This window comes from Belonocnema kinseyi, chromosome 2 (genome assembly GCF_010883055.1).
Source record: "Belonocnema kinseyi isolate 2016_QV_RU_SX_M_011 chromosome 2, B_treatae_v1, whole genome shotgun sequence".
NCBI lineage: Eukaryota > Metazoa > Arthropoda > Insecta > Hymenoptera > Cynipidae > Belonocnema > Belonocnema kinseyi.
Genome location: NC_046658.1, coordinates 83,540,669 through 83,556,197, shown reverse-complemented (window position 1 = coordinate 83,556,197; position 15,529 = coordinate 83,540,669). Strand labels below are relative to the sequence as shown.

The following is a 15,529-nucleotide window of genomic DNA, read 5'->3' as shown; positions in this document are numbered from 1 at the left end:
AGGTTCCAAATTACATATCTTTAAAATGTAAATCTTGAAAATTGAATAGTTTTCAATTCTATATTTTTAAAATGCAAAAATTTCCATTCATAGCTCTTCAAAATTGTGGAACGTTTAATTGTAATTCTTTACAATTGAAAAGAATTTAATGACAATTTGCATTTAAAAATGTCCGTAATTTTGAAGATTTTTAGGTCGAACATTTTTTTAGTTTTGAAGATTTAGAATTGAAGACTTGACTTCTGATTTCCGAAACCCTATAAATAAAAAATTCTAATCATACATCTCTAAAATTTAAGAATTTTCAATTGTAACTCTTTAAAATGGTAGAACTCTGAATTTAAAATCTTCAAAATCAAAGAGTTCTTAATTTTGATGATTTACATTCGAAATTACTTCAGTTTGAAAGATTTAGAATTTTAAGCTTGATTTTTGAGTTTCAAAATCATTAGAGTTTATGAATTTTTATTTATTCATCTTTAAGATAGAAAACTTTTCGTTTGTAACTTTTCAAAATTGTGGAAGTTGGAATGAAAAATCTTTCGAATTGAAGAGTTTTTAATTTTGGTGATTTACAGTGAATAATTATTTAAGTTTCAGGTTTTACAATTAAAAGCTCTGTAATTTTGATGATTTAAATTCGACATTTTTTAATTTCTAAAAATTGCGGAATTTTGAATGGTAAATCTTTAAAGTTGAAGAAGGCTTTGGCGCAAAAACTAAGATCTCGGAACACTTGCTTTTAGGTCAACGGCCGTTGCCTTAAAAGCAAGGGTTCCGAGATTTTAGTTCTTGCGCCAAAGTCAGAATAAGGTCAAGGAGCAGTTCCGTGAATGAATATCCTGAAATTTCTCTCCATGTACATCTTGAAAAATAAATAATTTGTAATTCTATCGTTTCAAAATTCAAACCATTTCACTCGTGGCTCTTCCAAATTGAAGAAGTTTGAATCGCAAATTTAAGAAAAATGCTGTAATTTTGATGATTTACATTCGACATTTTTTCAATTTGGAAGATTTAGAAGTTTAAGTTTGACTTTTAATCTTTAAAATCGTCCAAATTTAAAAATTGTTATTTATACGTCTTTAAAATTGAAGATTTTTTAATTGTAACTTTAAAATTGTAGTACTGTGAATTGTAAATCTTGGAAATGAAAGAGTTTTTAATTTTGACCATTTACAATGAAATATTATGCAAGTTTCAAGTTTTACCATTAAAAATTCGGTAATTTTTATAATTTAAATTGGAAATTTTGTCGATTTGGAAGAGCTAGTAATATTTTTTGTTGTAAATAACTTGACAAAAGACTAAAATTCGAATAGTAAGCAGTAGTTTGCAGCTTTTTTCATTTAATTATTCGAATATAGATGTTCTGATCATAAATATGTCAAAACTATTCAAAAGCGAAGGTAAAGGATGGACATGTAATTGTCCAATATTTTATATTTTCGGATATTTCATAATGTCAGCTATTGTGTTACAGATATTATCTATAATCAGGAATTTTATTTTTCTAGAATCTTCCAGTATGGGAATTTTAAATTGTTGGCAATTTTATAATTTCAGGTACTTCCTATTTTTAATATTTTCTTTCTCGTGAATTTTACAGTTTCGGAAATGTTATTGTTCAGGATTCTTTCAGTGATTCCTTTATATTTATCTTGAATTTGAACTTTGTAGATTTGAAAATATTCCTCTTCTTTGTTAAAGTGATTGGACTGAAGAGAATAAAAGCTCAAATCTTTGGATCTCAAAGCATTCAAATTTTAAAGGATATTGATTATTTGATGGCTATGAATGTTTATATTACTATATTTAAATCACTGTATATTTTATTTTCTTACACTAAATAAAAATAATTTTCAGATTAGTTCGACCTAACAGGAATAATATATACTTAGTCATTTTTTATTCAAAGGAAAATGTAATGTTGGTGTCTTAAGATATTCATGCGAATATAATTAAACTTTGGAATTTTGTTGGACATATCATGGTTACGTTAGTCTGCTGTAATCGTAGATAATTATTATCCTAAGAACTGTTCAGAGTCAGTAACCTACATCAAGGCGGCTATAAATGTAAAAAGAATGGGAAAACCTGGAAACATGACGCACTTTAGACTTATCAGAAAGTAAACACAGTAGTTGTAATTGATTTTAAGTGTACTGTAATATTTAAAAAGTCATAGACCTTTAAAACACCAAAAATCAAGAGATTTGGACCAATTTTCCCACTTTTTACAAGGTTTCGATTCATTTTTTAAGAATCATAAACACAAATTTAAAAAAAAAAACAGGACGCTTTTAAAAGAATTCTCATTGTCGATACCAATTTCAAATATTTTCTAAACTGTGTATTTTCTAATTTTGTTCATTTGAAGGACATCGTCGGCAGTGAAGAAATAGCTCGCAATTTAATCGAAAAACTATACTCGAAAGATAAATCAATACAAAAACTATTTTAAAAACCTTTAAAAACAGAACAAATAAGGAAAATAAGGAGTTTTTTCATAAAAATAGGGGAATACATTCTATTAAATAAAAGGGAGTGTACTCGAAACCGAAAAAATCCGGCTATTTGTACCGAAATTTTTGCACACGTAACCGCCGCCTTAATAAAATGAATGTTTATGCTATCTTAAATTAAATTTTAAATTCTTTTACTAGAAATTCTCAATCATAAAGATGAATTCTGAACTTATAATATTCATTTTCTACAAATATTACTAATTTATAATATTAATTATTTTCATATAATAATTTACTTTTACTAAATTAGAATTGAAACACTCCAAATTCATATTGCTTTTACAATAAAATATATGAATTTTCAACCAAAAAATATGAATTCTCAACGAAGAATTTAAAGATTGATATTTCAACCAAAAATGAGTGTAATTTTAAATACAAAAACATTCAAATTTATTTAAAAAATTCAAATTTAAAAAAAAATTGTAAGCCATAAAAACGCATTGTCTACAAAACAGTAGAATTTTTAACCCGAAAAACTGAAATTGCAATAAAAAAGTTAATTTTTACCTAAATAATTAAATCTTTTACCAACATTGTTACATGTGCAACTAAAATGACTAATAATCAAACCAAAAAATGTTATATTGCAACCCAAAAAAAGACCGAATTTTTATTGAAAACAGGAGCGCATTTATCCAAAGATGGCGAATTTTCAATAAAATAGTTGCATCCACAACCAAAAAAGATTAATTTTCATCTAAGAAGTTGCATTTTGGATGGGAAATCTAACGAGTTTTTTCATAAAAATGCAACGGTTTGATTGAAAATTTGATTGTTTTGGTTGAGGATTCAAATATCTGGTTAAAAGTTAATCTTTTTTGGTTGGAAAATCAACTATTTAGTTGAAAGTGGAACCACTTTGTTGTAAATTCACTTTTTTGGTTAAAGATTTATCATTTCAGTTAAAAATTCATGTGTTCAGCTTAAAATGTATCTATTTTGTTCAATACATATTGGTCTTTTTTGGATGAATGCGACAGTTTGTAGTTTTAAATTAAAATAGTTTTTATTTAAAATACGAGCTATATTCACAGATATCAATGTTTTGTTAAAAATGCAATATATTTCGTTTTAAAATTTCAAGAATATGGTATCTACGTTAATGGTATTTCAAAGAATTGATTAAATATAAGAAAAATAATACATTACAAATATTTTTTAAATAATATATAAAATGTAAAAATAATTAATAAATTTCCCGACACAGTAAAATTCCCGAATAATAAAATTTCCGACAGTTTATAAGGTTACCGGATTTGGAAATTCTCGAATAATAAAATTCTCGACAGAAAATTGCCGGATTATAAAATGTCCGAACAAAAAAATTCCTGAATTCAAACAAATATTAATGAATAATTTTAGAATATTAACAATATTCTAAAATTATTGTTTGAATTTAAAATAACAGTAATTGTAAAAATATATTTCTGGATGAAATTATCCTTCAATTATTGTTATTTTAAATTCAAACAATAATTTTTAAAACTTAAAATATTAAAAGAAATTTTTTATACAAAGATTTGAATATTCTATTTTTAATTGATAAGTAATATTGATTAAAAAATTTAAATATTTAAATTTGAGAATTTTATAATTGGGGAATTTTTTAATTGGGAGATTTTACATTTCGGCAATTTTCGATCGGGAATTTTATTAGTAGGAAATTTTCAAATTCAGTAATATTAAAAAGTTCCGAGAATTTTATTATTCGGGAGATGTTCACATTGGTAATATTATAATTATTAACTGTTCGGGAATTTTATTGTACGAGAATTTTATTTTTCGGGATTTTCAGTCGTCCATTTTTTTTTGGTTCAGAATTTAAATTTATTATTCTGTTAATCCCCTATTTTCTTGAAAAAATCCACCTATTTTTTCTGTTTTGAGATAATTTTGGGCTGTGAAGTCTGGAATTCATTTTGATTTTTTTTTGTATTCAAAAGGAATATTTTTCGCTCTGGGGAATGGGAAAAAGTTATTTGTTTTCTCTCGGGAAGTTTCGAAAGAAAAATCTCTTCGCGATCTAGTTGTCGAACAATAAAGACACTCGTTTATATACGATAATTACTATATTGTGCGACAACAAGACTGAGAAAAAATACAGGGTTTCTCTTCCTGCAGTAATTTGCACAGAAGGCAACACTGCTTCGATTAAAATAGCCTGACACTCGCGTCAGTCAATGATTTACGGTAATCGTTAGAGTATGCTAGTGTCTAACGCATCGTCATTATTTTAAGTGCAAATGGAGAAAGCAGATATTTATTGTTTTTTCTATTAATCCTATATGGATGAAAATCAAAAAGTTAGAATAGGGTCATCCACAAAAATTTGGTTTGCCGAGGAAAATATATTGTTAGTTTCATAAAAAAGAATTAATCATCAACTTTTTTGAGCTAAAGGGGTTTATTTTTAAGTCCATGTGATGAGTGGGTCACTTGACCAGTTTCCTACCTTTCCAACACTTTTTTTATTTGCTAACTTATTTTCACACGAAGCACCACATCGAGTTGAAAATTTGGAATGACAAATAAGAAGAACTAAGAAAGGTGTTTCTGGTCCTAAATTTTTATAATGATGAAAACCGTTTTTTGTCAAATCGATGACGTCACATCAAGATGACGAAATGGGCGCGAAGAAAATAGGAATTTCAAATGCGTACAAATTTGTCTTTCAAATATAAATTCGACAAAAAGTTTTGTTCACACAATACTGGCACTATTAGTGATTTTAGAGGATATACTTTAATAACCATAAATAAATAATAAATTAGTGGATGACCCTATGATATAATTAATTTTTTGTTTCGTCAAAGTATTTCAGAACAACATCAAATCCTTTTTTCTATTAAAATTAATCACAACCATATCTAATAAAATTGGTGCAGCGAAGTTTTCAACAATCTTGCAGTACTCATTGTTCTTGAATGCCTAATTGGCTGCATGCTACGTGAATATGGAATTGAGTGACTGTTTTTAGTTAATTTTTTTTTAATTTTCTGGAATTTTGCAAATCGCAGTTTCCAAATTCGATTCTTTAATAATAAATGCCACAATTCTTTTCTTAATTATTCGATAAAATTTTTTTAAACTGACAAAACGATTCTATTCAGAAATCCTTACATATTTATCTATTAAATAAGGTTTAGAAATTTCAGCACCAATAGCTTCGCAAATAAAATGTTTCAAATAAGTAATTTTATTTGACGATAAGAATTATTTCTGAATGTATGTTGTTAACATTTTGCTACCTCACTATAATTTGTAAACTTTCTCGCACTTTCAAAGAGATGATAATAATCAACATATTAATTAATAAAACTTTAGAATAGCTTAATATACGAAGACTGTCCATACCGGTAACAAAAATTTTCCGGTACCGACAATAAGATTTCTGTGAAAATTTTTAATGATTTAGATTTGATTTTTGGAGATTAATTTTAAGCTTTAAAGATCTAAAAAAATGTTGGAAAAGAATGAGTACAAAATTTAAGCCATTTTTTTATTTTCAGGATTTAAAAAATTTGTAGGAAAAGTTTGAATATTTCAAAAGATATTTTAAAGTTCTAAAAGCTTTGAAAAGATTTCAACACAAATTTTAATTTGAAAGGATTAAACCAATTTTTTAACAACATGTAGATTTTTCAAGCAATACATTTTTTCCCTAATATCATCTTTTTGGGTTGGACTGAACTGCTTTCGATTAAAAATTAAAATCTATTTTGGTTGCAGTTTCAACTATTACATTTTTTTAAACTCATCTTTTTGGTTAAAAAATGTTAAATATTTTCCTCAATAATTTTTTTAAGCAAAACATTAGTTTTCTTAATTGAATGTGTAAATATTATATTTTTGGTTTAAAATTGATCTTTTCAGTTGAGAAATTAAACTATTCGATTGAATATTCATGTATTTTGTTAAAAAATCGTCTTTTTCGGTAGAAAATTAAGCTTCTTTGTTAAAAATTAATTTCTTTGGTTGAAGATTCAACTATTTGATTGAAACTGAATCTAGTTTGCTGAAAATTGAACAGTTTTTGAAAAGTATCCTCTTCTGTTGACGATTCAGCTATTTTGTTGAAAATTAATCTTTTTTGGTTGAATTCAACTGCTTTTGATTAAATATTAAAATATTTTATTAGTTCAAATTTTAACTATTATTCTTTTTCGTAAAAATTCATCTCTCTTGGTTAAAAATTTAACTACATTGAAACTCTGATAAAGGGCCCCCTGATATAGTTCTTCCGAGAATTGACGCCGCGCCACAAGTAAGAGTAAAAGGAGCTGCTCGGGCTGTGCGGTGGTCGCTCAGGCGTGGGCAAACAAAAGCGGAGCGGAATTCGATCGGGTTTGTTCCCCACCACCGCCAGCCCCAAAACCGGCACAGTATCAGAGTTTCACTGTATTTTGATGAAACTTCGTTCTTTTTGACTTGAAAATTTTTTTAACTGAAAATTTAACTATTCAATTTTTCCTGGAAATTCATGTATTTTGTTAAAGTAAAAATGTATTTTGTTTAGGGAACAATCTGGAAATTTCGAAACTAGGATTTGTAGCAATCCTGATTTCGATTTTTTTAGAAGTCCTTCTTTGTTTTAAAAATTTCTTCATTCTTACAGATAGGTGCGTATGTATCGTGTTTATGGCAGGTAGAGAATAAAAAGAGACTGGAAGTTATGATTATTGTTTCAGATCATCAATTTTCTATGCATGGAAGTAATATGTTCAGCCAATGAGCAGATAAAGTAGGATAAGGCTCTAAAGAATACATTATTCAGGTTAATACCACTCGGTTACAGAACCGAGTTATCTCGTAGAAAGTGTATGAGCAGGCAGTCGAGTGACTATCTCACGATCTTCAATTCACTACTCGACCTTCCCATATGCAGCGAACTGTGTATCCCAAGGAGCCCCTAATCTTCTTAATTGCTTTCTACATTTCGCTTTTTCACTAATTTTAAAACATTCACTGGTGCAACCACTTGCTACTTTATGAATCCTGTCACGTTTGTTGACTTTCATTCATAATTCACAGGAATAAATTTATATCCTTAAAGACCAGAAATCTCGCAGATTTAGATTACATTCTTCTTGGATAAGGAAACCTAGTTTTTTTTGGAAAATTTGCATTGATACCAGACTTCACACTCTCTCCCATATCCCCCTCGTTCTGTTTTCAAGAAACTTTTTCTGCGAACTCAATTAATAGAACCGAATCTCGAAAATCAAGTATTTTTTCTTGAAAGTTTATTCCTTACTTTATTGTTGTTGAAAAGTCCACTAATGTATCTCTGGTTTAGAATTCCTCACTTTTCGTTCATTTTTTAATTTTGGATAGAAGATTTGACTACTATTTTTTTTGAAAAATCATTTTTCTGTTGTTAAAAATTTCTCTATTTGGTGAAAAATTTGTATGTTTTGGTTAAAAAATGTTCAAAAAAAAGAGACAATGAAAATTAAAATTTATCTATTCCATTTTTAGTTGAAAATTCAACCATTTGATTGAATATTCGTCTTTGTTTTGGTAGAAAATTTATCTTTTGGATTGAAAATTTAACTTTGTTTTGTTGGACATTTGTCTTTTTAGTTTGAAAATCCATCTTTTAAGCAGAATTTTTATCTTGTATGTGTAAAAATGCAACTTTATTTTTAAAAATAAATATGTTTCGGTTGTGTGCTCAACTATTTGGTTAAAAATTCATCTTTTTGGTTGAAAATTAAAATTAAAATTAAAATTTTTGATTGAAGATTAATCGTTTTTAGTTGAAAATTCAACTATTTGATTGAAAATTTGTCTTTTTTGGTAGAAAATTAATCTTTTGGATTGAACATTCAACTACTTGGTTGAAATTTTGTCTCTTTCAAAACTGAAAAATCTTTTTTGGTTGAAAATTGTACTTTGTTGTTGAAAATTCGTATTTTTTGTTTGAAAATGTATCTCTTTTAGTATAAATTTGATCTTTTTGGGTTAAATTTAACTGCTTGGTGAAAGTTTAATTTCTGTGTTTAAAAATTCATTTCTATTGTTGTTGATGATTCATCTCTCTGGTTGAAATTGAACTATTTTGTGGAAAATTAGTTATTTTTCTTGGAAAATTGGACTATAAGGATAACATTGCAAGTTTTTGTTAAAAATTAATCTTTTTTGGTTAAGGATTCAATAATTTAGTTAAAAATTATTATTGTATAACAAAAATTACAATTTGAACAAGGTTTAAAATTCTTGCACAGTTTACGGCTATGTTATGTTAACATATTTCGCGGGAAATCGACGATTAAAAAAAAACATTAAGATTCAAAGAAGACTCAATATTTAAAAAAAGAAATGATATGTCAGTATTTTTCATCGAAAATTGGTATTTCTAATAGAAAATCATTAGATTTGAAAAAATCTCTACAGTATTTGAACGATAATATGTTATCTTAGCGCTTTTTACCGAAAGTCTATTATTTTAAACAAAAATTATTATAGACGTGAAGATTAAAATTGACAATTTTAATTTGAAGTTAAGATGTCAATTTTCATTATATTAACAAAATTTGTTCTTTTAATTTCTATTATTTAAATTAATAGGTATAATGAAGTACAAAATGTTTGTATTAATAATAATTTCATATTATAATTTTGAAAATGCGTGAGAGCGCTGCGGTTGAAACCTGTTATACCAGAGATGGTTGGACTATGCATTTTTCAATTTAAAACCTCGGCGAAAAAGATGTCTATACACAGGTCACTCTCGCTACTAAAAGTATCATTTGAATTCTTTAGCATGAGTACATAATGAGTAATAGTAATAAATCGGGTATTTAACTGAGTATGGATCAGTAAAAATTTTCTATGACTAAAGTGGGGCTAGAATCTGTTTATGAAGGACTAGCATTTTCCGGAGCATTTAGCCAGGGGAAAGGAAAACTACAGAAAATCACCTCTCAAGTTCAGCCGGTTTTTTTGAAAGTGGAGTTTGAAGGCAGACATTCGACCCTATGCAAACACGCTAGAACGTAAAAACACTTCGCTGCCTCGGTACACACGATATTTTATGTAATAAGAATATGATTTCTGAGTTTTTTCATTATATTACGTCTTAGGTTTGAAGTTAGCTTAAAGGGTCAAGTACCGTGCAGAACAGTGCGCGTAGGTCGAAGTAGCGACCGAGCGTGCGCGGACCTAATCCGCGAACAGTAAAGTTGTAAAACCGGCCTAGGTTGGTAAAGTACCCCACCACCCACAAAGACCTACTTTGCTTCTCCAAACCACGCCGAGAACGCGAGAAAACGATACTCGTGTTACATCGAGTAAGTTTTTATGATTCGAATTTAATAAGTCCGAATATTTATAATATCTGTAATTAGTAAAAGGAAAGAAATTTCAGAAGAATTAATAAAACTACTTTATGTTACCTTTTGCGAATCTGAAAAATTCCAAGGATATTTTATGGAATGCAAATGTACTTGATAACAATCTAAGGTAAAAAAGAAGAGAATGCGCGAAGACTGAATAACTATTAAATTGCGTGAAAAAACCTTGAGTTCCATACTTTCAGTTCTCATAATTATGAAACCATCTGTAAATTTCCAGAAAACTAGTCTTCCGTCTCTCATAAAAACGTTAAAAAGACTTTAGGATGCCTACTTAAAAAATATTAATAGATGCCTTACATAAAGCTTGAGATCTCTTTGTTGAATTTACTACACACATTTTTGAAGTACCTAAAAAAAAATGCCGTGCGCATTATTAAAAAGTCACAAAAATTACATCATTTTCTATTATCTGATACCTCTTTAAAAATACTACACCAGGAAATTTCAGACTTTTCTGCATTCATAAGTAATGAGGGGAAAATATATATAAATCAGAATTATTATAAATAATGTATGAAAAATAAGTCATGTAAACCTTTGATACGTTTTTAAATCATTTATACAACATTTCTTGAAATCAGAGTGGGAATTGCTTTCAAATTTAATTGAACTTTAATTTTCTTGGCTTATTAAATTCTTTTTAGCATTTATATTCGCATAATGGTTTCGCAAATATTGCGAAATGGGAATGTAATTTCTGTTTTCGAAGGCCTTTCTTTTGCGGCATTTTGGTCTTAAATTTACGATAGCTTTCGTGAATATTTTGGTGGGTATACAAAACTACTTTCTCCCGATATCTATAATTTTTTTTGTACTCGCCTCGCGCATTTATACCGTCTCGATAATAGTCCTTAGAAAACGGTGACGGTGCGTACTCTTAACAAATAAATCGAAGAGAGGGAACTCTCAATTGGAACGTGAAGTTATTTCAATTTTATTTTGTACCTCCTGAATGATCAACGGGTCTAGAATTTCGCTTGCATAAATAAATGAACAATCATTAGATTCGGAGGCACTTTCTTATTCACCATCTGGGTTTTATTGTACATCCGCTTTGGAAACTGTGCTTCTCAATTATTGGAATGCATTTTATTTTAATTTACTATTTTTAAATTATTTTTATGATTTTTACAATTTATGATTTATATTAAAAGTCGAATAGCTATTCATCTTTTAAGAATTGAATCCTCTTTCAAGTTTATAATTCAACCAGCAAATATAGCGCGCGCCTAACGCTTATTACACGTTCCTTATTTTGATTACCTAATTATCAAATTAAAATATATGCTTCAATTTAAAGTGTATTTAAATAGCTACATCTGCTTTCGTACAATTTGAATCTAATTTTAATTTTAATTTACTCTCAGTAATCTGTAACTTTCATTTAAATATAGGCTTTTATCCCAGCAGGAATTAGGAGCAAAGGAAAAATTAATAAGTTAATGTGGTATTTTTAATCGAAATAAGATGTTCTCAAAAGATATTCTGGAATTATGAGCCTCTTTCATGTCTTCCAATTTCGACACTGATCCATTTTTGAATATATTTACAATTAAAGATTCGCCAACATGTTCAGTTTTGAATGTTTATAATTTAAAATCATAAGATTTTGAACATCTTTTTAAAATCAGTCTACCTGGAAAATTTAAAATTGAATCTTTTTTTAATAGGTCAATTCTAAAGACTTACAATTTAAAAATTTTTAAATGTACAAATACAAATTCTTTAATTTTGATGATTTAACAGATCAAAAGAAAATTTTAAAGGGCAAAATTCCCAATCTTCCAAGTGGAAAAAATGTTAAACTGTAAATTGCCAAAGAAAAAATTTTAATTTTAAAGATTTACAATTGAAAGTTTTTCAGTTTTGAACAGTTACAATTGAAAATGATTGAATTTTTTAAATATGGAAACCCAAATTATTCAATTGTTATGATTATTATTATTCCATGGAACATTCGTCAAATTTTCTACTCTAAATCTTTGAAATTGAAGAAATTTCAAATGTAACGCATCAAAATTGCAGAATTTTTTATCGTAAAACTTTAAACTGAAATTTAAAAATTTAAGTTCTGACGATTTGGAATTTAAAATTCTTCAATTTTGAATATTTGCAATAAATCACTCGTCAATATTAATTTCGTGTAATAGAAATTGATGTAAGTTTGAATAATTTCTTTAGAACAATTCAATTTGTGAACATTTAAAATTGAATTTTATTCAGTTTTATTGATTTTCATTTCTAAATTCTACAATTGAAGCAAGGTAATTTAAACTGCGTAAGTCTTTTTTTTAAGAAATTGAGTTTTCTTCAATAAATTGAGTTTTCTTCAATAAATTAATACTTTGTCCCTCTTTTACACTTTTTCAGTGAAAAAATTAAGATCTTGAAATTTTTACCCTAAAATGTATTATTTGCATGTATTCAAAAATTAGAAATTTGTAAGGAATTTAAACTGAATAAATAAATTATGTTTGAAAAGTATTTAATAATTAGTGATATTATTGTAAAAGTTTTAAAATGTAATAATACTACAAATGTTACTTTCTTCTGCTAAATAGTATATATAAACTGTCGAAGTGGTTGGTAAAAAAAAAATCAAAAAGAAATGTACGCGACAAGTGAATTAATAAGTTTGAAGATTATAATATATAATTTTCGAATTTCAAGTACCGGATAAATATTGGAAACACTATTTCCATTTACATTTATATTAGGAAGTAAATTGATGAAAATAATTAATCTCTGACAAAAAATTCAGTTTTTGTTCATGGCCCAGAAAAAGTAAAAAGAGGAGAATTTTTCTTAATTTTCCTTAATTTTCAGGAAATCAAATAGGTTTCGACAAAACGTAACATATCCCAAAGAAAGTGGTTCAGCAGATTTCTCACTTTTTAGTATGTGGTTGCTCTTGAGCCTTGAGTCTTGACTGTCCTTCATAGCAGAAAGTTATTCCGCTTTGCAAATGAGAAAAGTGCACTTTCACACTTCGAATTTCTTTGCCACGATGCGATGATAGTGCACATCAGAATGGTTCAGTTTCAGAGGCAGGAGAATCTTCTCTCTGAAATCATGCCCTGTTCATTAGACAACTTCCTGCTTTGATACTACTACTTCTTTCCCTTTCTTTATTTCCTCTTTAAGATATTTATACTTCATATTTGAACTTTATTATTTGCAACATGTTTTAGACAAATAGCATTCATTTTTTAATAGGCTCTTTGCAAACCTATAAAAGAAAAATGTTATTGATACAAAAAAAAAAGAGTTTACACCTTGTACCTTATTAATGGAACGCGCAAGTGACATTTACTATTTTGCTACTGTTTCAAAGTAATGATACTAAAAGACACTATTTTCTCACAATTGTCGTTTAATTTCACTTAATGGCTGATTTGGGGATTCGTATAAATTGCGTAAAGTTTTTTTCTTCTGAAATTTAGAACCATGTACCCCGTTCTTTTAGGGTCCGTAAGTTTTTACCCACACCCCCTTTTCCGTGGTAAATTATAATGTTTCTTATGAATTAAAAAAGTAGTTGAATTTTCAGCCAAGTAGTTGAAAAAGGATGCATTTCTAACGAACTAGTTGAAACCCCAACAAAAAAAGGATTAATTTTTAACTGAACGGTTGCATTTTATCCACAAAGATGAGCTTTCTACAAAACATTAGAATTTTCAACCAATTAGTTTTATTTTCAACCAAAAAGATGCATTTTCAACAAAGGAGATTAATTTTCTATTAGAAAAGACTAATATTCTTCAAAATACATCGATTTTTAACCGAATAGTTGAATTTTCAACCAAGAGGATTAATTTTGTCCCAGAAAATACGAATTTTTAACAAAATCCATACATTTTTAACAGAGTATAGTTGAATTTTCAACCAACAAGTTGAATTTTTAGCCTAAAAAAATCACTTTTTTAAGGAAAACTACAATAAATAATATATTTAATGCTTTCACGATGATTCATTATGATAAAAAGAGATATTTCGGATTCCAATCCTGTACAAAAAATGCTATTTTTTGCCAACGTTTCATGAACATTGCAGCAACATTACAACATTGTATTTCATTGAAAAAAAAAAATTTTCAATTTAGAAAAGCGAATTTTTTACAAAACAGTTGAATTTCGTGCCAAATAAATACATTTTTTCTACCAAGGGGCTGTTCAAGTATACTACGCAACGCGTTTTACTTTTGTTCATACAGTTATATCTGTGTTGGCTTCAAGGCAATTTTGTTCTCGTCTTTATTTAAAAAAATGAATTTTCAATAAACAAAAAAACAGTTGAATTTTGTACGAGGATTATAAATCTGACACCACTCGAAAAACTACGCTATTTATGCACGGACCCAAATATACACATGATTTCAGACTTTTTCATGAATGTGAAACACTCTAACGAAAAAATATAAATAAAGTGGAATTTATTGACTTATTATAATCAATTTGAAAAGTTCTTTTAAGAGTTGGGAGATCCCTTCTTTCACATGCATTAATGATTAATATACTATTAAGACATTAAGTCATATCCGTTTTGGGGTAGCGTGACTCACTCGGTTCTAGCCATGCATCACAGATCCGACCCATGTTGCTGATTAATCTCTCTAGCAAGCACCTCAGGCGGAGAGCTTCAAACTTTTAGCATTTGACTTCAAAGTCAATTAAAATTTCAAAGTTGATTTTATAGAAACTTAATCACATAATTAAATTGCCAATATACGTGTCGCATTACGTATCGAAAAATTAGAAACGCTGATCAATGTTTTGTTTGTTTCGAAATTCAATAATTAGCAATGGCGTTTACGGAAGTGAAGAGGCAGAAAGTCGCTTTGTAAGCACGTTTGAAGTTCCTTATTTTAAAATGACAGGTGAAGGCCAGTGTCGTATAACTTTCAGTATATAAAACCACAACGCATATTCCTTCTGGGAGAAAGTTACCGGAACAATGAGAGTCCTTTTGCTTCCAATTTCATCTTTCTGGGTCAAGTTCCTCCCAAAATCAAACTTCTTCAACTGAATCTTCCAGTTTCAAATGACTGAATTCGTAGTCACTTTGATGGCCTTCCCTTAAAAGAGAGAACTTTTTATACCTGAAAATCAATAGTCTTGATATATTTATGTATGTATTCTGCTTTTTTAGATATAGAAACGAATTTTTGTAAACTGTAGCCGCAATAAGAAATACTATTCACTATAGAACTTTTATTTCTTTGTTACAATTCTTATTATTTATAGACAGGGATCACCGCATTTCAGTAATTCAATTTGAGGAAAAAAGGGCATTTCATGTATTATCAGAAATTTATTGAGAGAATGCCAAATGAACGACTAACGAAACAAGTGTATCAAGGTAAAGTAAATGGCAACGTGCCCAGAGTTAGACCGCGGAAAGAATGCTTGGAATGTGTGAATGAGACCCTACTTAGAAGAGACATAAGAAGTCACAGAAACACGAGAGCCTGCATGGACATAAAAGAAGCTAGAGAAGTATGCCAGGACAGGAAAGTATGGCGGCAAATGGTTAATAAAAAGTGTCAGTAGAGTGAATGGCGCCTGAAACAAAGACCTTGGCTATTAATGGACCCAAGTGGGGAACCTTACATAACGACTTCGTGAGGTTCTTCGCTTGGGG

General features: G+C 28.4%; 1 protein-coding gene across 1 annotated transcript in view; it reads left to right on the top strand.

The window, feature by feature from the left end:
* The window catches only part of LOC117166974 (actin-histidine N-methyltransferase), a 65,464-nt gene that overhangs the window by 37,537 nt on the left and 12,398 nt on the right, over positions 1-15,529 (top strand). The window lies entirely within an intron of this gene.